General features: G+C 40.0%; 1 long non-coding RNA gene across 2 annotated transcripts in view; it reads right to left on the minus strand.

The window, feature by feature from the left end:
• LOC311516820 overlaps positions 1-25,085 on the minus strand; it is a 193,282-nt gene that overhangs the window by 100,710 nt on the left and 67,487 nt on the right. For both annotated transcript variants that reach the window (XR_014710502.1, XR_014710503.1), the window contains one exon: positions 22,988-23,137. This is a non-coding gene — a long non-coding RNA (uncharacterized lncRNA). The remainder of the gene's footprint in view (positions 1-22,987; positions 23,138-25,085) is intronic.

A 25,085-nucleotide genomic window follows, 5' to 3' on the forward strand; every position in this document is an offset into this window, starting at 1 on the left:
TTTACTGCAGTGATTTTTACAGAAAAATGTGTGCCTCCATTCATGGCTATGCCAGAAGGAAGATGGGGAACCGAAGCTCCAGCTGCCAAAAGCACGAGTGCAACAGAATGTCCCTCTCCTACCCCCTGAACTGAAGAGGTGAATGCAAACTGGCAATGCTGACAACATAAATGAATCAGTTATTCATTTTCAGTCACAAATATGTACAAGGGAAATAGAATAGCCTGAACATAAACCTTGTGCACATCATGAAGGATTCACATTTAATGAATTTCTAGCTCTCAAAAAGCACTGACATCCCAACATAGCTGTGCTGAATACGCAGTGTTGTTGTAGCTGTGCTGGTCCCAGGATATTAGAGAGACAAGGCGGGTGAAGTAATATCTTTCGTTGGATCAGCTTCTGTTGGTGCAAGAGACAAGCTTTTGAGCTTACACACACAGAGCTGCTCTTCAGGTCTCTAAGCTCAAAATATTGTCTCTTTTACCAACTGAAGGTCCAATAAAAGATATTACCTCACCCGCCTTGTCTGTGTTGAACATGTGCATCCAAATTTAGTCTTGGGCTTGAGTTTAAGTGTTTGCAGACTTTAGCCCATATGCATGAGAGTTTGATCCCTGTGGAAAAGATGGAGATGTAAGGTGCTCAGATATTATAGTAGAAATGCCTGGATAGATTACAGAAAAGAAAACTGGTGATTCTTGAACTATCCCTTTAAATACATCAGACAAGCCTAGCTATAAATAAAAACAAAGGGCAAAAATAGCCACACACGCTCACAAATATAGCTCCTCAGATGCACTTTTCAGCTAAGTGTTTCCAAAGCACTGGAAATGAGGCTTGTGTGGAACAGGGAAAACAAACACAGGAATTCGTTAGGGGAGGGGAAGAGTGTGGGAACCCATAGAACAAACTCACTTCACTTCCAGGAACACTTGTCCTGTCAGCAGCTTTTGTGTATTATACACACAAGCAGATGAAGGGTAGAGAGAGAGAGATGTGTTTGGGAAACATAGGTCTTGTATAAGCGTGTGTCTGACAACCATGGTATCAGCCTTGTTGTTGACAATGTATCTCAGTGCCAGAGCAAGGGTAGGGTGAAATAAGAACCAGCCCGAGTTTTTGTCCATCCTCCACAATAAATCTGAACTCAGGCTTTGTAATGAGTGCTGGGTGAATGGTTCAAGCAAATCTAAATTTAAACTCACCTGCATGCTGGCTACATTTGAGCTGGGGAACTGTCCCTCTCTGTACATGTCACAAGCCCATGCCCAAGTTAGCAAAGTGATCACCACCTGGGAGCCTGGCCATAGAGCACAAGCAGGGACACAAAGTGTAAGCCATGGAAAAACCTAAGGAGATCCCTTAGTTTGGGGCCCCATCACTAGAGAATTAGCTAGCACCATAGGGAAGGAGCAACTTTGACATTATAGGAAACAACTAGAAAAATGTTGTTCCCAACATGAGTAATGGTGTGGCTGCACCTACTACAAACTAAGCACAAATCAGTTTGGGAGAGAATTGTGTACTACAGAGTAGAGACAGGCCACAACAGAACCTTTAATCCAAACCCTTTCAAATTTGGGGGAAAGGAGGTGAGAATGGGAATTCAGATTTGAATTGCCATGCCCCTTTTCTTGCCTATAGTTTTGGTCCTGGCTTTCATCCAAAATGGAAGAGGCCTAGTTTCCAGACACAGCTGTAATGTCATATGAGCAGCTTGAGACTCAGTGAATCTCACAAAGCTGATCTCACATATGAGCAGATTGAGACTCAGTGGGGAAAACCTTACTGAATCTCACAAAGCTTCCACAATTCAAGGTGTATGAACAGTTTGAGATTTTGGCACTCTTGTATCCAGTACATAACCTAGTCCTGATTAAGCCTCAAAACCAATCACTAGCCTGAACCATATCTGTATACTAAACATCACTGCCTCAACCCATCTCTCCTACAATGTTTTTGGATCAAAGTATAATGGAACTCCACTGAAAAAGTGATGTGGAGCTGCCCATGGGAACTGACAGACTCTTGAAGAGTATAATTTCCTTCACTGATTTCGGTGCTATTATAAGTTCATTATCATTTCTGCAAAAAGTTTGCATTCTGCAAGTTCTAATTTTTGCAGAACTTTATAGCTAGCAGCATCTGAGAAAAGAGGCAAGCATTTCTTTTTTATGATTCATTTCCCCAAATTATGCACTCCCAAAGACTCTTATGACAAATGGTTTTATAGAGCAGGTTAAATAATACAAAAAAAGTGATTCAGTAATATTTTCCCACATAAAAATGGTGAGAACTGTTAGTGTTAACTAACATAGTATTTGTTGTTTGATAGTATTTAAATGGCTACTGGGTATTTGTGAAAATATTTGTGAATCCTGGGAGTTTCACAAGTTTAACACAAACAATTATTCCTCTGAAAATTCATATTGGAAGATCATGGTCTGTTTTTGCTGTTAATTAGTTATTATTTTCTATTCATTATTTGTTATTCTTCATTGAAGAGGCTTCAGTTAAAACTGGTCAGAACATGTGTCCAACCTCCCCACTTCCCTAGGAAAACTGACTTTTTCAGCCAAAAGTTGAAAAAAAAAAATTTCCACCAAAAATCAAACATTTCTATTTGGAATTGCCACAACAGTACCTCAGAGAAGTTGTAGGTTTGGATCTCTCATACCTCCATTCTCTGTTGGTTTGGTGCCCTGGTTAGGTTACATCTGCTATGATGTACCATGATCTCCCTTCCACTGAGCAGCCCTAGGGCATTGTGGGAGACACAGTATGGCTGGGGATCCAGCCCATGCAGGGAAATGGGGGCATGAAAGCACCTGAACTACAATTCCCATCAGGCATCACAGTGACATCACCAAACTGAAGTTTTCAGCCAAAAGTTTTCAGGTTTGGGGAGTTTTCAATTAAGTGAAATTTTTCCACAGAAAGCAGTCACTTTTAATGAAACATTTAATTTAGTCCCAAACCTAGCTTTCTGTCAAAAAACAGTTAGAAAATTTTGGAACAATCCTGATTCAGCCATCCAATAAGAGAACAGACCCACCAGGTGACTTACGTAAGCAATCGTTCACCATAAATAATGACTAACATACAGCCTCAGTGAATAGTTCATGAGCACTGAGGCGGCAGTGTGGCTCGAGCACTGTTTAGGAGACCTGGGTTCTATTCTTGGCGGGCTGGCTGGGTGACCTTGGGTAGCCTCAGTTTCTCCATCTGTAAAATGACGGTAATGATAGTGATCTGCTTTTATAAAACACTTTAAGATCTACTGATGAGAAGAGCAATGCATTGTCAGTGTTGTTTTGCTGTGGATAACAAGTACATTTTGTAGCGATCAGAATCAGTTTTACATGTTGTTTGAAACAGAAAATATGTAATTTCACAGCGAATAATATTCAGAATGAATAATTGAAACAGTTCTGCCAAATTTTTCCTCCTCTCTGTATTTCTGGCTTCCAATATTCTGGACTATTTGGTCTCCGTAATACATGTTATTAGGGATGAGTAAACATAGGGGTGGCTGGGTTTTGCAAAATTCTGTGCTTACTTACACCTCCTGGACTTAAAGGGAGCTGCATGAGGATGTATGTTAACTCAGAATTTGAACCCTAGACATTTTTTAAGTTTTTGATTTTGTGAAACATTTTCTCAGTTCCATAAAACATGTTTTCATTCATTTCAACCGTTGTTTTATTTCTTACCTATATACAACTACCTAGCCTGAGCAATGCAAATCATAACAATTCCTGTTCGACAGTAACTCTTCTGGAACTATGCAGGGAATAAAACAAACAGCAAGCAGGCAGCAGCCCAGGACTTTTGTTATGTCAGAGCCAAATGGAACTCAAACCGCAACAATGTTGAGTTCTCTTCTCAATCAAGAAAAAAACACTCTTCCGTTTTTCTTTCCTTAATCCTAGTGTAGTATTTAAAACAAAACCGACTAAACTGAGGGCATTTTTTGCGCTTAGCCCCCAGGCTTCTCTCTGACAAAAATAAACTCAGATAGAAGCAGGAGAATGATTCTTGCACTGAAGTCAGTTAGACTTTTTCTATGGCCTTCAGTGAGAGCAGGGGCAGGAACAGCGTTTTCCCTCTCTATTTCAAAGGGATACGAATGCTTTCTGTTCTGGTCTATTCAATATAAGCTGAATCCCAAACCAGGATGTGAATTTCCACCTCCTACCCTCAAAGTTCTTATCCCCCTCACTCCAACTAGACCTTTGGCTAAAGCCACCGATCCCAGCAAAAGCCACCATCTCCACCACATTACCTTTTCATGAGGCAACCTGCCCTCTCTTCTCCAACACTCTCTCTCTCTCTTCTTCAATGAGAAGCCAGGTGGCTTGCTTCTCTGTTCTAGTACAGTGGGGACCCAATAATTCATCTACTGAAGCAGATAATAAAAAGCCCTGATTCTGCAAAACACTTGAACACATGCTGCCATTACTCACATGCTTGAAGTTAAGCATGTACTAAAATATTTTGCAAACCATAGCCTTAAAATTAAGAAAGGCATTTTGTAGCCTTCATACAATTTATGTCTTAAAATGCACTTTTGGGTTATAAAGTTCCAGAGCACATTAGTTCCATTTCCCACCACCCCTCCCTTTGAGAACTGCTAATGTCACCAGCAGCAAAATCCTTTCTTTTTTCTGGCCATTCCAATACGAAATCCCATTGTGTTCTAGTAAAGGAGACACAAACCTGCTTTTCATTGCCAATACCCAACATTAGCCCTGACTCTTCATATCTGTCAGAGATTCAATCTCAGATGTCTAGCAATTACTTGAAATTGAACTGAGACAAAACGGAGGTTATATTGACAGCTCCTCATCAATTGCTTGCTGTTTCTTGCCTCCAAAGGTTAGCTTGGAGAATGTCCAATTCTCACATGCTCTGCCCACCAGGGTCAGATTTCAGTGAGGTTGTTGATTCTGACTTAGCAATCACGGAACATATGAGCATGGTGACATAAACAGCTTTTAACCATCTCATAAATATTGCTAGACTGAGACCTCCCCTCTCTCATGCTGATATTGAAACATTAGTTCCTTGCTTCTGTTGTGGCTCAGCATTTAATACTGTAATTCTCTGTGTGTGAGACTTCCAAACTGTGCCATACTGTTCCATCAGTTCAAACTTATCCAAATGCTGCTGTGAGGGTTATTGCAGGTACCCAGAATAGCTGATATATTTCGGTCTCTGCCAAGTGAACTAAACACACCAATTGAATTGTGTATCACAAGAAATTCAGAGGCAAAAAACAACAGACTTGTAGATATTTTATGGAATGCTTTAATGAAAACTCTCAGCAACAGGAAAGTTAGTTTTTGTTATTGTGGTTGGGTTGGGCTGGCTTTTCTGTTTGAGGGAGGGGAACTTGGTCTCTTGAAACTGTGAGACACTTGTTACTGGCATTGACCCTTGCAAGGGTCATAGTCTGTTCTCAGATTCACGTGATTCCTACTTTTTAAGATGTAGTCTGAAATCAAAAGCTAAGCCTGAAGGGCCTGGTGTTCAGAAGAGATGACTATCACAGTGTGTCCCGGCAACTTCATCTGGAGTGCTCAGCAACTTGAAAACGAGGCCCGTAGGGGAAAATTCACCAGAGTTTCACCCACTTACACTAACTTTTAATTTATCACTAAGACTCTATAAGAGGAAATTCTGGGAAACTGCTTCCTTGTAAAGGGGCAGGGTTTTCCAGGGGTCCCTTGGTCCCAGCTTGGTTGCTGTGAGGAGCAGTTACCTATACGAGTGGTCCAGTGCAAACAAAAGTGTCCTTATTTCATTGTTTTGCTGGGGTTTTATTAATACCCATGTTATGGTGACAATAAATAGTTTTACAATCTCTCCAAGTACTTTCAGTCTAATTCATCTCTGATGTACTATCAATGAATTCATTGGTGTTACTCCAAGGACTAAATTGGCCAACTGAGTTTATATTTTTACAGCACATATTTAAGATATATGGCTCAGTTATAGTTAGGGGTTCTGGGACAATTTGTATAGTGGGGGTGCTGAGAGCCATTGAACCAAACTGTGAACCTTGTATATGATGGAAACCACTTCAATCCAGGGGGTCCTGCTGCATCCTCAGCACCCCTAGTTCCAGCAGCTATGGTTACAGAGCATAGAATAACCAGCTGTCATAAATATAAAGGGAAGGGTAAACCCCTTGGAAATCCCTCCTGGCCAGGGGAAAGCTCCTCTCACCTGTAAAGGGTTAAGAAGCTAAAGGTAACCTCGCTGGCACCTGACCAAAATGACCAATGAGGAGACAAGATGCTTTCAAAAGCTGGGAGGAGGGAGAGAAACAAAGGGTCTGTGTGTCTGTCTATAGTCTGTCGGGGATAGACCAGGAATGGAGTCTTAGAACTTTTAGTAAGTAATCTAGCTAGGTACATGTTAGATTATGATTTCTTTAAATGGCTGAGAAAAGAATTGTGCTGAATAGAGTAACTATTTCTGTCTGTGTATCTTTTTTGTAACTTAAGGTTTTGCCTAGAGGGGTTCTCTATGTTTTTGAATCTAATTACCCTGTAAGATATCTACCATCCTGATTTTACAGGGGGGATTTCTTTATTTCTATTTACTTCTATTTTTATTAAAAGTCTTCTTGTAAGAAAACTGAATGCTTTTTCATTGTTCTCAGATCCAAGGGTTTGGGTCTGTGGTCACCTATGCAAATTGGTGAGGCTTTTTATCCAACATTTCCCAGGAAAGGGGGGGTGCAAGTGTTGGGAGGATTGTTCATTGTTCTTAAGATCCAAGGGTCTGGGTCTGTAGTCACCTAGGCAAATTGGTGAGGCTTTTTACCAAACCTTGTCCAGGAAGTGGGGTGCAAGGTTTTGGGAAGTATTTTGGGGGGAAGGACGTGTCCAAACAGCTCTTCCCCAGTAACCAGTATTAGTTTGGTGGTGGTAGCGGCCAATCCAAGGACGACGGGTGGAATATTTTGTACCTTGGGGAAGTTTTGACCTAAGCTGGTAAAGATAAGCTTAGGAGGTTTTTTTCATGCAGGTTCCCACATCTGTACCCTAGAGTTCAGAGTGGGGGAGGAACCTTGACACCAGCCCTGTAATTTTCTGGCATCTACTTTAACATAATGTTACTAAAACAATACAAAAACTTTCCCTAATACTGTATACCTCCACAGCATGAGCAGAGTTTAAAAAAAAAACCAAAAAACTGCATTCTCTCCTCCACACACATTGTACCCCCTGAGAGATCTCTCAGTTCCCATTGAAACCTGTAGTTGTGGAGAGCCCTCAGCAACATCCTGAATTACTCTTAGCTACACACAAACACAAAGTAGGCAAGGGTAGAATTTTACACTCTGACAGCTCATAAATGGCTTTTACTTAGACACAGTAACAACTAGAGCAGGTCTAAAATTTTTAATGGATGAGTTTTATGTTGAAAAACGCAGTTTTGTTGAAATCAAAATTACTCTAATTTGAAAGTCTTGTTTTGTTTCATTTTTAGTGTTACGATTAATATTGTATTTAAATATATCTATATATAACATTAAATAAATACACAATATGTATAAAAGATTGAAATATACTGAATATTATAATGTTTCAATGTTATCAAAATGAAATCTTTTTATCTTATTGAATCAAAACACTTTGTTGTTTCTGAATAAAAATTTTCCAGAACATTAATTCTGTGGTAAATGTTGAAATTACTACTCTCCATAATTAAGAACAAAAACAAATCTCAAAATATTGCCATTTTCCGAGGGACAGAAATTGCGTTTTCTGACCAGTTCTTGTAATAAACCCCCTGCCTCCCAAGATTCTCACTCATGCTCTCTCACACGTGCCTGTTGGTGAGAAAGAGCTTTCGAGAAGCTAGGAATTTAGGATAGCATCTGACTGTGTGGCACTAGTGACTAGGTGCTCAATCCTGTACCATTAAAATTAATGGGAGATTTTCCATTTACTTGAATGGGGACAGGATCAAGCCCTGGGAAGCCTTTTGCCAATTACTGAATTTGGGGAATTAGCAAATAAGTGAACAATCATAATCAAATCAAGGGTACGCCACACAAAATGTATCTTGTTTATTTCTTTTAACAGTGTCACATCATAGTAATTATGCATAATGATGAAGCACTTCCTAGTGTGTTAGTATATATTCTGTATTATATTTGTAAAGATAATAGCCAAAATAGTTGTCAATATGAGCTTCACATAGGGCCCTGCTATTGAATCTGTGCTGAAAATTGGCCTAAAACTACAGGTTTATAATGGAATCCACCTATTTGTAGACCAACAAAGTGAGAATTACCAAGGGTGTGTGGGTGTGTGCGTGTGTGTTTAAATTAATTGACTCTCATCCATTTCTTCACATTAGCAGTAAACCCCATTGGGACTTGGGAGAGAAAAGAGCTGTTTTTCAAGTCACTAATTTCATTTTAAACTCATGAGTTTGACCAGATGAGGAAAAACAGCTTTGTTCTTCTCCCAGACACTGCAGCAGCTCTTAAAAGGGGCATGGTGACAGGGAGAGAACCCAAAAGCCTGCCAAATCACAGAGAGATTGTTGTGATCAAGCCTAAGGCAACTATGGGTCTGCAGGCCTGGCCCTCAAAGCAACATTCTGCTTCCGAGATAATTTCAAAGCAAGAATAATAAATAAAACCTTAAAGATTCTCTCCCATTTAATTGTTTGCCCTTTCATCGTGGAATGCCTAGATCATGAAAACAGTATGTCCAACATGTTGTGAGCCATGAATTGCACTGATTACAGACACAGCTGGGAATCCTCTTCAGCCATTCCCAATTGCTTCATTTCTCCAGCCCATTTTATCATTTGATTTTCACTGGCAAAAAAAAAAAAAATTAAAACCAGGGCTTTGTTGCTTTCTCTGGCCCAAGCTCCTCCTGGCAGCTTCATGTATTTATTTATTTAAATTTGGGAATCCATACACCACCTTTATCTGTACACAAAAGTCTCCCTGTTGCTTACCAGCCCTGAGATAGAACTCCATGGGGATTCTGAACTCAAACAAAGTTGTTAATGTTTTACAGCACCCTTCTCCTTTCCTGCTCTGACTTTTGCCTCCTATCCTGTCACTGTTTCTCAGCCTATTTTATATGCTTCCCTGGTGCTGTGATATATTTCCAGTTAAGTCCTCTTATTGGCTTTCCTATAGAACTGGAAACTGAAACCTGGGATGGTAAGTAAATGAAGTCTTTTTGTGTTCATCTTGGCTCCCCTCTTCACAAAAGCACAGAGATTTCCCCTGCAGGCTTGTAATTATAGTGCCATTGTAGGATAGGGCCTTTTAAGCCAATTGTGTGAGATGTCTGTCTTTCTGTATTCAGTACTGTGTGGCACAAAGAGAGAAGCGCCACATCTCTAAGGTAAGCAGACACATTGCTGTAGGATTCTGCGTCAGACTGAGCTCCTGATCCAAAAGACTCCTGCTGAAGTCAATGGAAAGCCTCCCACTGACTTCAGATGGCTTTGGAGCCGAGCCTAAGGGTGAGATTAAGGCCTGTGCACTACTTACATTCCATTTACACCACATCAGAACAAGATAATTACATAAATTAATGAGAACTGTCATTATTCGGTATCTGGTGAGGAAATAACAGATCACAATTCCTGACACACTCCTGCTCATTTTGGGAACAATTCTGCAATCACCGACGTCAACAATTAGCTCTCATGCACGCAAGCACACACACACACGGCTGTTTGAGCACTGCCTTTAAGTTCAAGAGTCATTTTGCCTGCGGCCCAAGCAATATTTGATAGAAATTTTATCCAACAGAAACTCTTGTTTCTGCTGTACCAGCAATGTTGAGTAAACCTGTCAGCTCATCTGTGCATGAAATTCACAATTGTTTTCCCCCTTGCAAAACAAACCATGTCAAATAAACCCATGGGATGTTTCAGTTATTCACAATTTCCAGTAAGCTGCTCAATGCAAGATAGGTGGCTAATAAAGTTACTACTGTCCTTTTAGATTGTCAGCTGTATTTGATACTATAGAGTGTTGCTGATCTTGCAGGGATAGATGGCATTGCTGTTCAGGAGCCCCATTCTCTGCTCTGATAGTGCTAAATGACAGCTTGTCTAGCCAAAGACTTCTCTCGCACGGGGTGATGCAGGGTTCTTTGGTCCCTGCTGTTCAATGTACAAGGCCACAGGAGAGAGAGCAAGGCAGTATGAGCTACCCTATCTAAATGGATCTTTATTTAGAGCCAACCATTGCAACAGATCAATATCTTGCTGGTTTCAGGGCTTGGGTATAGGAGGGCAGGTTCATAGCTCAGGCTGAGATTATGCTAGTAGTTTGGTAGTAACAACTGGAAGAAATAGCAAAGGCGATATCAGCTCCATCAGTTAAGGAAGGATTTTTCCCCCCAGGTCACATTGCCAGTGATCTGGGGGGTGGGATGGGGATTGCCTTTCTCTGCAGCATGTGGGTACAGGTCACTTGCCAGGATTATCTGCACCTCTCTCCTTTAATCATTTCTCTGTCATTGAGGGGACCTCGGGTACTGGTGTGCCTCTGTCCCTCCTATGCTCTGCCTGTGGCACATAATAGATTAATTTCCTATGGGCTGTTATACTTTGGTCTAAACTTGGTTGTTGGGTGTAGAGTGTGAGTGCTCGGTGATGTTGATGCCGGGTGATAGACAGGAGGTCAGACTAGATGATGTGATGGTCCAGTCTGGCCTTAAACTCTGTGACCAACTAAGTTTGCTTGCCTTTATTTTTTTATACTCAGATTCACTATCTGATGTTCTTATTGGACCCTGATCTGTTTTGGGATGTCCAGGTAGTAGCAGTGTACAAGAGTTCTTCTGGCCAGGGATTGCAGCCGTGTATTTCAGATGTGGAACTTATCATAAAGATCTACAGTTTTATAAATTTGAAACTCCATTAAACACTCTGCACTCTTCTTAGGGCTCCACACAAGGACCACTTAGATACTTCAGCTGGTACGAGACATGCTGAAGGGCATTTATTACAGGGCACATGCTATGCCAGTGCTTCATAATCCACATGGGCTTCCAGTTTGTTTGTGAGCGCAATTTGTTGGGGTTTTTTAAGCCTATGAAATCTCAAAAGGGTTTGATCTAGGTTACCCCAGAAAATGTCTCTTTTTGTGATACAGCAGCAGTTGAGATCAGCTGAGGTGCTCAAGGTAACAGCCCCCTGACATAGCCAAAAGGAGGCTGCTGGTGGAGGTGTGCACTTAGAGAGGGGTTCCTGACTGTGGAATTCTATTCCTACCTCCCAGGGCCAAATCTCTTGATGATCAGGTTACTTTGCAAAGATTAGAACATTCTGTAATACCCAGCATCTCTAGGGTAGGAAGGTCTGAGTGGTGGAGAAGAGAGAGCTTTAGTTTTGGGGGAGTTGTGGGAGAGTTTTAGTTTTTAATTTGGTTTTAACTGTTACTTTTTTTGTATGATAAAGATGGTGCACAAGCCCATGACATTAGATGAGCACATTTTAACAAGTCAAAATGAACTACTAATTAAATAAGATACCTACAATATTTCTTTTTTCTGATCATACAAACTCTGACACCTGTGACACAGTGGGTTTTAAAGCAGTCTATTTGCTAATCAAATGCAGCTCTTTTTCACTTAACCCTTGACTTGACCCTGCTGCCTCCACTGTCTCAAATGCTCTTGCCTAGTAATTTCCCCTGAGTTCTAGGTACAGGCTGCACCTGGTATTTTCTTTACTATCAGAAAGCTTTGCTATAGCACAGTCAGGTGGCAAATCTGAAAGGAAAGTAATACAGTACTTTAAAAAAATATTGTATATGTATAACCAAACCCTGATACTCAAGAAAGTAATCTTCCCACACCTTGACCCTTCTCACCCTAAAATATGTTCATGATATGGTGTGTGCATTCCAAGCCTTTGTGCCCTGGATTGAAAGAAAGAGTACAATGTCAGTGGCCTCTTGGTGAGCAGCTGGCTTAAACTGAAATGTAGCTCCTCTTAGGAATGTTTATATGGTCTCTGTCTACAGATCATCTGCCTCCAAAACTAGATATATTTAGTGCCTATGAAAAATCCCCATCAAATTATTGAATCTCGGTGTAAAGGACAAAGGCAATTAGAAATTGCTCCAATTCAGTGAATATTGTCTAAGCTGATCTTGTGATGCTTTGTATATGTATATGACATAGTACTCACTCTCTGCTCACTCCAGGTAACTCCAGTCAGAGCAGTGGTGGGCAACCAGGTCAGGGTAATCCGCTGGTGGGCCACGGGACAGTTTGTTTACATTCGCCATCCGCAGGCACAGCCGCCTGCAGCTCCCAGTAGCCATGGTTCACCGTTCCCAGCCAATGGGAGCTGTGGGAAGAGGTGTGGGCTGCAGAGACGTGCCGGCCGCTGCTTCCCGCAGTTTCCATTGGCCAGGAATGGCAAACCGCGGCCCCTGGGAGCTATGGGTAACCATGCCTGCAGACGGTTAATGTAAACAAACTGTCTCATGGCCCGCCAGCGGATGACCCTGATGGGCTGTGTGCGGCCTGCGGGCCGCAAGTTGCCCACCTGAGTCAGAGCAATAGGGCTACATGTGGAATAAATTTGACCGTTTAACATAAAAGTCACTGCTTCCACTTGAGTTCACAGTGACGTCCTTCATGACATCTGAGCTCCTCAGGGCAAGGGTAATGGGTCAAATCGTCGCACCATTGAAGTCAACTTCAAAACTCCCATTAATTTCCATGGGGTCAGGATTTCACCCCATGTCTTCTATCCATACCAGAACATTATTGCATTTTTGAGTACTATTAACATAATTAATAATAATAATTCTCTCAGGTGACAGATATTTTGTATGTTTTTCTTTCCAAGTCTTTAGAGAAATAGATATTATGGGCCTGATTCTCATTTACAGTATGGCCTTCACAGCGCTCTAGTCATGTAAGCAGTGTAACCATACTTTACATTCACTTTAAGGTCGCTTTCCACTGTTAGAGGAGTGTAAAGAGGCTTTAGTGTTACTTAGAATTAGGCCCCATGCATTTTTATTTCAAAAAATTATCAAATAATATGCAAAAAAAATAGTTTGTTATTAAATCATCCTGGAAATCTATACTAAAAAAAATGAAAAGGAGTACTTGTGGCACCTTAGAGACTAACCAATTTATTTGAGCATGAGCTTTCGTGAGCTACAGCTCACTTCATCGGATGCATACCGTGGAAACTGCAGAAGACATTATATACACACAGAGACTATGAAACAATACCTCCTCCCACCCCAGTGTCCTGCTGGTAATAGCTTATCTAAAGTGATATTCAAATTGGGCCATTTCCAGCACAAATCCAGGTTTTCTCATCCTCCGCCCCTCAACACACAAACTCACTCTCCTGCTGGTAATAGCCCCATCCAAAGTGACCACTCTCTTCACAATGTGTATGATAATCAAGGTGGGCCATTTCCTGCACAAATCCAGGTTCTCTCACTCCCTCACCCCCCTCCAAAAACCACACACACAAACTCACTCTCCTGCTGGTAATAGCTTATCCAAAGTGACCACTCTCCCTACAATGTGCATGATAATCAAGGTGGGCCATTTCCAGCACAAATCCAGGTTTTCTCACCCCCCCCACCCCCATACACACACTGTAATAGGTTATCTAAAGTGATCATCAAGTGTATGGGGGTGGGGGAGTGAGAAAACCTGGATTTCTGCTGGAAATGGCCCACCTTGATTATCATGCACATTGTAGGGAGAGTGGTCACTTTGGATAAGCTATTACCAGTAGGAGAGTGAGTTTGTGTGTGTGGTTTTTGGAGGGGGGTGAGGGAGTGAGAGAACCTGGATTTGTGCAGGAAATGGCCCACCTTGATTATCATACACATTGTGAAGAGAGTGGTCACTTTGGATGGGCTATTACCAGCAGGAGAGTGAGTTTGTGTGTGGAGGGGCGGAGGGTGAGAAAACCTGGATTTGTGCTGGAAATGGCCCAACTTGATGATCACTTTAGATAAGCTATTACCAGCAGGACAGTGGGGTGGGAGGAGGTATTGTTTCATGGTCTCTGTGTGTATATAATGTCTTCTGCAGTTTCCACGGTATGCATCCGATGAAGTGAGCTGTAGCTCACAAAAGTTCATGTTCAAATAAATTGGTCAGTCTCTAAGGTGCCACAAGTCCTCCTTTTCTTTTTGCGAATACAGACTAACATGGCTGTTACTCTGAAACTAAAAAAAATAATAATCTAATTCTGTTGTATGAGAGAGGGAGAGAATATAGACAAATGTCTTATTCAAGGATCTCAAATTGTTTTAGAAATATTAGTGAGTTAAACTTTCAAGGCTCACCCTTTTAAGGTATGACAGTATTAACCCATTTCACAGATGGGGAAAGGAGGCCCAAAGCAATTAAGTGACATGTCCCAATGTAAAATAGTACATCTGTGACAGAGCCAGTTACAGATGCCTAGATCTCATGACTCCCAGTCCTATCCTTTAGCCACAAGACTATTCTTCCCTTCTAGAGAATCTGTTAATTAGTTAAGACATACTGTATCCAGGATGAATATTTACATGGATAAGAGATCTCTCATCCCTAAATATCAGAGGTTTATAAAAAATCTTCACTCACTTCTTTCAAATGATGAAAATCAGCATCCACAGAAATGTTATTCTCTAATGAGCACATGCTTTAATCCAGAGCATACCAGAGGCTAAATAAATGAACTGGAGCTAGCCAGATGTGCTCACAGTTCACACAGACTTTACGCATGATAATGGATAATTGTTATGCCAGGTTGTAATGGATAAATTGGCAAGTCTTTATCCCTTATATGTCTCTGATGCAGTCTCTGGATAAAGGCACATTTGCCTGCCTTCATCTACAGTCTTTCCTTCTAGACACAAAGATTAAGATATCTTGATTCTATAAAATAAAAGCTTTTATAAAAAGTTCCAGAAATGTTTAAATATGAAAGGGAAGGGAGAAAAGGCATCTGATGCCAGGGAGGGGAACATTTGATCTTTTAACCTCTTTTTGTGGTTCCCACTGTGCCAGGCCAGAAAACAGTGGGATGTTCAAATATTAATAAAGTGGTAGCACAGCCAAATTAAAATGTCCCAATTCTCATAAGTAATGTTTCCAACTGAGCACAAAAGAATAATCAAACCCCCAAAGTAGTGAAGAAGAATTTAAGACCCACCATTAGTGTTGCCAAGAACTCCCTATATGCCTGCATTAAGCACGTAACGGAATCTCTGTGCCTTTAAACTTCACCAGTTCCTACACTTGAGGACCGATCCAGCTCCCCTGAGGCACAGTGCACATTTTTCTTGTAATCAAAAACTTTCAGAGATACAGAAATTGTGGCACAAATACTTTTCAAAAAGGAACTGGAAACAGTATTATGGTCAACGGAGGATTAAACCTGTGGTTATGCCCATGAGTCATGTACACTGGAGGGGAAAATGTGATTGTATTTTTGAGTGTATGTTCCAGAAATTGCCACTTCTTTGTAGTTCCAAACGCAATACTTCATTTTTTAATGGTAAATTTCTTGTAATTTATTTTTTAAAAAGTGAACTTAAATGCAACCGTCAGGATGGGTACATACAAAATGTTGGGTGAAATCTTGGCTCCACTGAAGTCAGAGTTTTGCCATTGACTTCAATGACACCAGGATTTCACTTGTATCCATTTCATTTCTTGGCTGATACTGCAGTCTAACAAACTGTTCTCATTTCAGAATATATCTCTCTGATCTCATCCTGTCTCAACCTCAGTTCAGTTGTAATTTTTGCCCTATCCTTTACTAGATACAGAAATGTCTTTCTATTACTGATCTCCGCAGCCGATGTCTCTCTCTCATCTGGGTGCTCCTCAGCACTTATCAGCATATCCCTAATATCTTGTTTAATTTCTGTGCCAACACTCAGGATCCACTTTGGTTAAGTGAAGCTCACCTCTTCCCAAAAAAGTTTCCCAGTGTCTGGTTAAATTTAAACACCCCTCTCTTTATTTCATTGTTGTATTCACATGTTGAGATTTTGAGGTTCCCTGTGCCTAGCTGTTCTTGCCTGTGGAAATGGAAGCAGTTCAGAGAAATAAACGGAATTGGATTTATATCTTTTCCCTAATAATCTAAGTTTAGCTTCCAAGACCTTTCTCCTCCACTTCCATCAATTATTAGTAAACATGCATACCATGAGCAACAACTCTTCCCAGCATTCCTTAGAAGTAGGATGAGATCGAGTAGGTAAGTCACTGAATCATTCTGGTTGCCACAATATACTCAGCTATTGTTTTTAATGATCAAATGACTTATCACCACAGTCATCCTAAGTTGCACAAATGTAACTAACTCCTGGAGTGATTTCCGGCATGCATGAGGAATGATCAAAGTCCTCTACCTCTATTGGAAACTGGCTCAGTTTCTGCCTCCATTCCTCCTTAGTCCCCTCCTATCATGAGACTGGCTTCCTCAATTGGAGGATCAGGACCAATTGTTTTGAGATAGGTCTGTTCTACTGTGTCTGGACACATGGTCCCTATAAATCTCTCTCTCTGGCTGTGCTATTTCAGCAACTCTGATCTCAAGATACTGTAAGTAGCCTTGAGTGCCATGAGCCGCTTGCAGTGGATGCATACATATGCCACTTGGCCTCAAGGCAAACACTTTTTAATCCTTTTAGCTCTTGACCTCAAGAATATTTTGTGGCAATGAGTTCCATGGACTAATTATGCATTTTTAATCTCCAAATGCACTCAGGACAGCCCTTTGTAGCAGCATGATCATCTCTTCCCTTTCTTTCCTTCAGTTTACTAGCAAGTTTTAACTGGATAAGACTACTAAAGGGAAGACTGGGGAATTAATCCTAATATGTATCTTCTACTTTAATAAGGACGGTTACAACAACTACACACTAGCAAAACCATTATTATTATTTACACAGGGCCATAAACATACACAGTGCTTTACAGACATGTAAAAAGAAGATTACAGTCTAATTCAGATAAACACAATAAACATGACAATTATTTCTTATTGCAGAGAAGTGCACAATTCAATTTGGAAGGAAAGAGGTGTAATTGCTATTCCTCAGTCCTACTGTTATTTTATATGCTCTGTTATTGCTCATCATAAAGATGTTCTGTATTTAGCTAGGCAGTACCTTTGCCAGAGAGTTCAAATTCTGGCATAAACTCAGGTTTATACAGTATCTGAGCACTTGGCTTGCTTTAACATCACTGGAGAGGTTTCATTAAGTGGTGGAGGTCTATCAGATAGCATCCATCGAGCTGTTTCTTCTGAATGATCAGAACTATCGCAAAATTGCATTGATAACCTTTTGTCATTACAAGAGCAAAGTGTCCCACTCCTGTACGTGCAGTATTATTTATGTGGAGCCAACTTTCTCTTTCTTCAACAGGAAATACAATCAGCGGTATGGGGTAGTTGGCCCCATTTCTTGTTGATTCAGCTTTCAGGTGCTTAGCTGTAACAAAGCATTCTACAGTAGCACTCGCCTCATCTCACCTCACCAGCTAACACCAAACAAAAGCATTTCTGAATCCTGCGCAGCGTCTGAAGGCAGTAGCTAGCTGAGGAGAGGATGATGGCAAAAAGAGTTAACCGTGTTAACTCATCATTTTTCTCCCCAGTTCCTCCCCCCAAAAAAACTTAATAAATTATAAAGATTATCTATAATAACCCCCCAAATTCAGCTGTTCTTTATAAAAAAAACATTATTTTATTTGTTAAATTTTACATGGGGATTCCCTATTTTGCAACCTCAGTCTTCACCTCTTGGTTGGAGACAAGGGCTTCCAGGCCCATGCTGACAGTAAAAGCATGACAGCTATGCTAGATAGACAGGCAGAGAGCCTCCTTTCTACTCCCGATGTTTACCTAGCAAAATCAATTATTTGGATAATGTTTCCACATTAATGTATCTACAAAAAAGTTGGGTTAGTGGTAACAACGACCTTATAGAAAAAAACCACACAGGGCTGCTTTTTGTTAGAGCAGTGATCGAAAAGAAAGTCTGGAATTGCTATCAATGATTTAGGATTTGACAACAATCATAATTTTTCAATGAGTCTGATGATAGCATGGTGTATGAAAACTGATCCCTGATGTGGATGAAAATAACTACCTGAAATGCAGATGTAGTAAGATAGTTACATGACTAAATGTCATCAAAGTGCCCAGAAAATTAGATAGGCCAGGTTAAAGGTGGGCTGAAAAAAATACACTGAAGGAATATAATTTTTTGTTTGTCTGCCTCTGAGTCACAGACACAGCAGCATTACAAATCTTCTGTTATGTTTGTACACTAAAATATCCCAAATGTCTCCTTTTTGCTGTTATTGACATATAGTTATTTCAGTGAAGGGCACTATAAAAGTGTCATAATAAATATTAAATAAGATAAATATATCTATCTCTGGCACCTTTGCATTCTTGTTGTTATACAGAGAAGAAAGAGGGGAGAAAGCTTCATTTTAAATAATGCCATTCGTAATTTAGCTGGGTGAGGTGAAATGAACGCAGACTCCTCTCTCAAGGACCAGAGTACATTCGTCCATGGAGCCTTAATGCCAGCAACCAATGTAAAGAAAACTCATCATAAGATTACATTGTAGACTAAAATCACCATAACATTTTCCCATTAGGTTCCCTGGCCCATCCCATACTGATATGTCTTGAAAAATCAGAAATGCCCCTGCTTCCACATTTGTGGAAGCAATCTATTCTGTTTTGGATTGCTTTTTATCTTTCACGTTGTTATCTCATTTGATCTTTTGGTAGAAAAGATTTGATTTCATGCCTATATTTTGTAGTATAGCATTTTTACCTTTGCCACTCAAATAAATCCAGAAAAAATACAACATTCAGCATTGCAGATCCTTTTTGTTTTATACTTCCTTTCAGATTTTCTATGTCTGAAAGTTTCTGAGAGAAATGGATTCCCACGTGTCTTTAGGAAAGATAGAATGTGTACTCCCCACGATTGGCCCCTTTGTGTTTTGAGCTGATATTGCATCTATAGAAATAAGTCTCTCTATACAGCTGGTCTTTTTTCAAACCTTATGTTTTTTGTTGTAATCCCAAACAAATCATAATGCAATCCACCACAATTCAATGAATGCTTAAGCCTACTCTATGTTGACTCAAACAATTGCCATTCTTAAAGATGCTGATGAATACTTATTTTCATTCCATCTGCTACTGAAACAGGGCATTGTGTGACTACAGCAAATGTATTTACTAAACTATACCCTTCACTTGCTTATCATGGGAAGAAGGAAAAATATTTCCTTTACTACAGTTTTCTTTCAACCACTGAAATTTAAGCTATTTCAAATGCAGCAACCCAAGCCAAACATTAATTTTAAATATTCATTTAAAAATATCTGTGTGAGTTTTATTTGCAATTAAAGGACACTTAGTCATTTTAAGAAATGTGAAATTCATCCCATTTAGTCAAGTTAAGATCTCACAAACAGTGGATGCTCCAAATTTCAAATACACTCATTATAATTTTCTCAGATCCCAAGTGCTCTGGCGTACATAATTCCTGAGAAAGCAGTTCTTCTGGCAGATTAAGGGAACAGTTTGCTTAGCCTCAGGCTATTAACATTTTAATAAAATGATCGTCAACTGTGATAATACAACTTTAGGGGACTTTATCTATTATTAACCTTATTAAGTAACAAGTCTATTTTTTGCTGACAAGGAGATTTTCCAGCCCTTATCAAGATTGATTCTTTTTCTTTTCTTTTCTTTTTTTAATTTCTTGTTCAACTAAAGTTGGATTCCTTGGATAAATGTATGTTTTACAAGTTTGTTTGCTTTCCTCTGTTCTGCTTCTATAAATGGTTGATTAAGCAAAACACATTACATCAGTTGTGTTGTGAATCACGTTTAGTTAGGGAAAACTCATTTATTCGTGTTCATCAGCTATTCTAATAGAGGTGAACCTCAATTCTCCAAATGCCAATTTCTCAAGTACTGGGTTGCTCAAAACAATATTTCATCTCCCTGAATCCAAAATACATATAGAAATTGAAATTCATTTATCTGAATCTCTGATTAACCAAGGTTTCAGATATCTGTCTGCCAAGTCACTGAGGTTGCCACTATGTAATGTAATTAACACTTCCACCCATTTAGAATTACTGTACAAACATATCATGGATCTTATCCTGCTAGATACTGATCACCTCCTATCAGATGCAGAAAGTCCTCACTTCCCATAGATTTCTCAGTACCTTGCAGGTGAGGGATGAACCAGTTCTGAAAGAAACTTCTCAGTTCCAACACTCCTACTACCTTTCCACCTAATAAATCCTTTGTCTATTTCCAGACATGAACTCAGTCGGAAGCTTTTTGAAGATTCTAAAGTTCTCTCCAACCCTTTTTTCCAAATATCTTTGCATTTCCAGATTCTTGTTGGGACTGGGACAGGAAGCACTGAGATTTTAGCAAGAAAGCCTGTTCTGTCTGTTTTGTGGGCTCAAATCAACTAGATAAGTTTAAGGATGCATATGTCCAAGTTATACCATATTATTTCTGGCTCACCCACGACTACCCATGAATAAGGCTAGTTTTTGTAATGGCAGAAAAGGGGGGAAATCTTGACTTTGTCATGGCAAAAAATCTAGAGTTACAAATTTGTTTTTTAAAAGGCAAAAATTCACATTGTCTAAAAACAAAATATCATCTATTCTGGAATATAAATTTAAAGCTATTTAGTAATAATTAACTAATTGAATAAAATGAAAAACAAGCCAAAACAGGCTTCTTTCCCATACACTGGATATAAATATCCTCCCATAAAGTTCATGAAGTGATCTCACTGAAAAAGTTATAAAGCCGATGATTTTATTATGAAAAAGCCGTACATTTGTGATTTTAGTTACAAGCATCATGACTATGACAACTCTACAGCTTTATTCATAAAGTTGAACAACACATTTTCTTTTCAAGTTACAGTATATGAAATATTCAGTTTATTGAGGCTGGTCTTTTGACAGAGGATTAAAGGTCTGAAGAGCTGGGTTCCAATCCCAATACCACCACAAGTTTCTGTGTGATCTTGAGTAAAATCACTCATCCTCAGTTTTCCCATCTGTTAAACTATGGATAACAATACCTCTGATAGCAGTTTTGTAAGACTAATTTTATTCAGGTTTCTAAAGCACTTTAAAGTCCTCAGATAAAAAAGCGACTCAGAGATACAAAGTATTGTTATTAGAGACCCAAATCAAAATACAATATCTCCTCTCCCAAACTTTGTGGAAATTCAGATCTGAATCTATAGCTGTCCCCCTCACTGTAATGTTCTTGCTATGAACTACAGAGAAATTTGAATCCAAACCCAAACTTTTTGGCCAATCACTATTTATTTTGTTCTTGTTATAAATTAATGTAAAATGAAGTAAGTGCACAGTGCTACTTCGGGGGTTCAGCTTATTCGGTTCTACCATGAGACCTCTCCAGAAATGGCATCAAATAGGGATTGTTTAGAGTACTTGGCCTGAAATTCTTTGGTGCCTAAGGAGAACAACAGCAAGGGACAGGTATAACTTCTAATCCACTTCCATCTTAAAATATCATTCCAATAAAATCACACTTATAATTACAAACAGACCATCACTTATAGCTAATTCATCTCCTCCTGTATTGCCCACATAAGAACTGGTAGCACAAGCAGTGTACAAAAGGTGCCCGTGAGACAGCAATCATCCATTTCCACATAGTATACAAGTTGAATCTGGTTTGCCTAATTATCCCATTAACCTGTTCCTAAATATCCAATTATTCCAGCTGTGGGTAATTGAATAAAGGGCAACTGCCACAGATACCAACCATAGGATGTGTGTCTTCCTTATCAGTAGCATTTGTAACTGCCTGAGTCTAACTTACAGGAAGAAATTCCTCAGGAGACCTATCACAATGGTCCTGAATTAATAAGATTCTTTTCACTTTCGTTTTTTAAAGTGAAACTGGGTTAGTGTTTTTGACCACTGAAGACTTGAGTCAAAATCCTGTCTTAGGTGACAAGTGACAATGAGTAGGATGACACCATCAAAGATTCCACATATCAACACAACTGGAAAGACCACCCTAAAAAGTGGTTCTTTATGTAACCCTTGCTCGTCCCCACCATGGGCAAGAGAATGGGTCCAATGTGAAGACAGTAGTGCTTATAATTTGTCTTATTCAGCTGAGTTAATGATAGATGTAGTAGACCTGTCATTCTATGGCTTCTTTCCTAATTACACAAGGGACGGTGCATACACAACTTTCTAAAACAGCAATTATGTAACAGTATGTGTCATTCCAGGAATCAATAACTAGACGAACAGAGAGCGTTAAACAAAGGGAAGATAGTATACTTGTGTTCACAAACAAGGATTCTGAAACAACAGTAGAAAAGAAAAAGGAGTATAAAAGATAAGCTGTAAAAATCCAAGCATATAAACAAATCACATGCTGAGTTATAATTTGGTTAATATTAGGATGCAAACAACATGTGTAAAGTAGAGTTGGGCAAATAACTGATTTTTTGGTTTGCTGGCAGCCAAAAAAGTGGTTTGGTTCAACCCAAACACGACATTTTTCAGTGTATCAGAAAAGTCAGAAAAATGTTTTGGGTCAAACAAAGTTTTTCGCTACTGGCATTTTTAATAAAAACAAAGGAAATGAAAGGCTAGATTAACAAAAGGACACACACACCCCGTTTTACCAATAGGTCGGTGGTTAGGGCACTCACCTGAGATACAGGAGACCCAGATTTGAATCGCTCTAGAACAGGGCCTTGAACCACGTCTTCCTCCTTTTCAGTGAGTGCCCTAACCACCGGGCTATTCGGGGGTGTTCTTTCGATCTCTCCTGTTGCAGCTGTTCCCCTTTGTATAAAACACAGATATAATTATTTGGTAAGGAGAGAATGACTCTAATGCCTGCTGGCTGAGGCACTTACCTGGGAGGAGGAACATCTGTGTTCCAGTCTCCGCTCCAATGAATCCTAATGGTCTAAAAATAATCTGAGTCTTTCTGCCTAGATAGGCCTCAAAATATACTCGTACAAAGAAGCAGAGTTTTTAAAAATCCTTCCAGCGCATCTTCAGACCTTTGAAAGAAACAAAAAAGGGCATAAGGATATTTTTCCCCTTTGTTTCAGGCCACCTTTAACTAAAAAAATTCCTATTCTAGACTCCTTAGACAGCATCAGATCCCCGCCCATTTCAGCCATGTTCACAAAAGACTGTTGAAATATGAACATGAGAGAATTCCGTACTCAGTGTACAATAAACATATACTATATCCCCAGATAGGAAGACATTTTGAGACTAATTATTTTTTCTGCAACACAATTAATGGGAGTTCACAATTAAGGCAAAAACATTTTTCTCCCAAGCCAAATTTATAAAAAAATTCATTCTAGATTATGACTGTAAAGTCTCACTCAAACCCAAGCATTTTTACTACTGCCTGGGTAGCTGCAATACAATAAATGACCCATATTTTTCCCCTGTGATAATCTTATCTGCTCTGGAGGATGTTTCCAATTCCTCACTTGGTCAGGCATTCTCTGGCAATGAAAACAAAGTCAAGTAGACCCTGGCGAGACACTGGAGACATCACTGCCCATACTGTCTCACCATCACATCTAAAGGAGTGACATACACATTGAACAGGTGGGGAGACAAAACAGAATCCTCCAGCACCCCAACAGAGAGAGCTCTTGTGTGGGGGGGATTTAGCTTGCATCAAACTCTATCCTTTGTGTCCTCTCATCTGGAATTGGAGAACCAAAATCTGAGGACTCCAGATATTGCTAGGGTTGCTTTAACAGCACCTTCCCACACAAAAAGGAAGAGTAAGGACCAGATTTTTAAAGGTCTGTAGATGCCTAAGAGCAGATCTACACTGCAGCTGGAAGCGAGTCTCCCAGGCTGGGAAGACACATTTGTGTTGACAGTGTGGACACTGAAGCACTAGTGAGTCTCGGGCTAGCACCTGAGCTCAGGCCCACCCTACCTCCCGGGTCTGAGCTCAGGTGGCTAGCCTGAGCCTCCGCTGGTGCTACAACATCCACCCCACTATTGTTGGTGTACTAGCATGAGCCCCCATAACATGAGTCTGTCTAACTGAGCTGGAAGGCTCACTCTCAGCTGCAGCGTAGGCATTCTCTAAAGGTGCAGATAGATGCCGAGTGGGATTTTCCAAAGAACCTATGCACCTTACTCCAATTTAGAAATCTGACTCTAAGTGATCATTATCATGATTTTCAGCATCAATAAATGGTTGCTTGAATAAGGGTCTAACATCTTTTTCTTAAGAGAAGCTGGCACCCTCTCTTCCCAAAGGGTGGCTTTGATAATCTGTTCCAACAATGGACTGGTTGTCTCTTTCCATTGTATTTACCGACCACATGGGGATATGGTTCCATTTTGCACATAATGGTCTAAGGTCTCCCAACACCTCTAGAACTTCACTGAATACATCTGAATCTCAATCAAAGAAGACCCTGTGTTTGTCCATGGCTCTGCACCCATGAAAGGTGAAAACTCAGTCCAAATCAGAGCAGTCTTAGCCATGAAGTACAATGACAGCTCCTTAACGTGAGAAATATTTAACTTCACCACCTAATGGGGGAAAGTGTTGACTCACAAAGCTGCCCACCTCCCAAACATGTCCTTCAATCAGACTTTGCTGCCACTGTTGTGCCCACACAGAACACTTTTCTTTGCTTTTTGCACATCCACTGCATTAATTTTCAAAAACTTTGTTCCAATAAATTACTTAGAGTGAGGCTTTGCCACTGTGCCCATCTTTCTTCTTGTATCAACTGTCTCAGGATATCTGTAGAAAAAGGCAACTTGCAAGGCTGACGTCAGGAAGGAGGGTGCTTGTAAAACTTATGTCTATGGTTGTGGATGAAAGATTAATATAATTTTCTTCTGGGCCATCAACAGTAAGTCCTGCTGGTTACACAGCCAACAGTTCAAGTGACTGATCTTTTTTATTCAATTTTTAAAAATAAGGTTTGATTTGAATAGTGGATGGCGGATGGT

The sequence above is a fragment of the Lepidochelys olivacea genome, assembly GCF_965140295.1.
Source record: "Lepidochelys olivacea isolate rLepOli2 genome assembly, chromosome: 2".
Taxonomy (NCBI): domain Eukaryota; kingdom Metazoa; phylum Chordata; order Testudines; family Cheloniidae; genus Lepidochelys; species Lepidochelys olivacea.